This window comes from Cupressus sempervirens, chromosome 2 (genome assembly GCF_028749045.1).
Source record: "Cupressus sempervirens isolate cs-2001-9-10 chromosome 2, ASM2874904v1, whole genome shotgun sequence".
Classification (NCBI taxonomy): Eukaryota; Viridiplantae; Streptophyta; class Pinopsida; order Cupressales; family Cupressaceae; genus Cupressus; species Cupressus sempervirens.
In genome coordinates, this window is record NC_143119.1 from 563420369 (window position 1) to 563422588 (window position 2220).

Here is a 2220-nt window from a genome sequence, read left to right on the forward strand (position 1 = left end):
AGATTTCAACCCGAATCGTGTCAGCAACCCCAACTCAAATCGCCTCGAGCCTTAATCGCCTGCAATTTTTTCGAACCACTCATGTCACCATGCTTGACTTGATTCTATGTGCCCCAAGTCATGTACGTGATCCAAAAGCGATTAACTCTTTTTCTGGCTAACGGCCAAAGTTTTCGAATCGACTCAGCTACCCCGACTCGAATTGCCTCGAGCCTTAACCGCCTCCATTTTTTTTTTCCCTCGACTCATGTAATCGCACTCGCCTTGATTCTGAGTGGCCCGAGTCACTTACGTGATCCAAAACCGGGTAACTTTTTCTTTTTTCTTTTTTTTGTCAAGTCCCAAAGTTTTGAACTCGAATAGAGTCGGATGCCCCGACTCGAGTCGTCTCCAAATTTTTCGCACGACTCATGTCACCGTGCTCGACTTGATTCTAAGTGCCCCGAGCCGTGTACATGATCCAAAAGCGGTTAACTTTTTCTTTTTGGTTAACGCCCAAAGTTTTCAACCCGACCCGCCTCGGCAACCTCGACTCGAAGCGCCTCGAGCCTTAATGGCCTCCAATGTTTTTGCACGGCTCATGCCACCGTCGACTTTTCGCTCGAATCATGTCACCCAGGGCACCTCGATGCTACGTGACCCGAGCCCTGTGCGCGATCCAAAACCGGGTAACGTTTTTTTTTTTAACTCCCAAAATTTCATTCTTTTTTGCCTTACGAGGCCTATCATGATCTCTTTTTATAAAGAAAATTCTCAAATCGAATCGTTTCGGCTACCCTACCTCGAATCCGGCTAGCTAGGCGTAACGCCTCGAGTCGGCTCGGCAATACGTGAACTGAAACTTGTGCGTGATCCAAAAGCGGGTAACTTGTTTTTTTTTTTTTTTTTTTTTTGTAATGCGCAAAATTTAGCGCTTTTCGCTGTACAGGGCCTCTCATGATTTTTTTTGTTTGTTTTTTTTTTTTCCCCTCGTCGACCCACTCTGGCGACCCAGTCGGGTCGCCCGAGGCTGGGGCGACGGAGATGGGTTGACCTAGTCGGGTGACCCAAGTTGGGTCGACCCAGGCGTGCGATCCTGGCTGGGGACAGCAAGTCGATTCTATAAGTTTGCTTGCCAATTTTGCTAGCCAGGTCGGCTCACCAAGTCATCTAACCATGTGGTCTTTGCCAAATCAAGAATTGACTCTTTAAGTCCACTCACAGCTCGTCAAGCCGGCTCACCAAGATGACTTACCGTCTCGCCTCACCAGGTTGCCCCACCAGGTCGCCTCTTCTTTAAGACCGCTCACCATGTCGGCTCCCCAAGTCACCTCACCGAGTCGACTATTCAGGTTGCCTCACCAAGTCGACCCCTTAAGTTCGCTCACCAAGTCAGCTCACCAAGTCGAATCACCTAGTCGTTTTACCACCTTGCCCCAGCAGGTGTGCTCGCCAAGTCGCCCCGCCGAGTTGCTTCTCTAAGCCCACTCACCATGTCAGCTCACCAAGTCGATTGTTCAAGTGCGTTGCCAAGTCAACTCTTTAAGTTCGCTCGCCAGGTCAGCCCGCCCAAGTCGCCTCTTTAAGTTCGTTCGCCAGGTCGGCCCGCCCAAGTCGCATCAGCGGGCTAACTCGCCGAGTCACCTCACGAAGTTGACTCTTTAAGTGCGCTCACCAAGTCAGCTCACCAAGTCGACTCACCATCTCGCCTCGATAAGTTGGCTTGCCGAGTTACCCCACCAAGTCGTCCCCTCTTTAAGCCCGCTCACCGTGTCAGCTCGTCAGGTCGGCTCACCAAGTCGACTAATCAAGTAGGCCCACCAAGTCGCCTCAAGGATAGCTCCTCACCATGAGTCGCCTCACCATGTTGACTCAATGAGTCGCCTCACCATGTTGACTCTTTGAGCCCGCTCGCCGGGTCGCCTCACCAAGTCGGCTCGAGTACGTTGCCAAGTCGACTCTTTAAGTTCGCTCGCCGGGTCGACTCGCCAAGTCAGCTCACCATGTCATCTCAACGAACCAACTCGCCGAGTCGCCTCACCACGTCGGCTCTCTAATACCACTCGCCAAGTCGCCCCACCAACTCGCCCCGTTAGGCCCACTCACCACATCGCCCCGTTAGGCCCACTCTCACCAAGTGGACTCTTTAAGTCTGCTCATAAAGTCGAGCCACCAAGTACTCTCACCAAGTCGACTCTTTAAGTCCTTTCATCGAGTCACCCCACCAAGTCAACTCTTTAG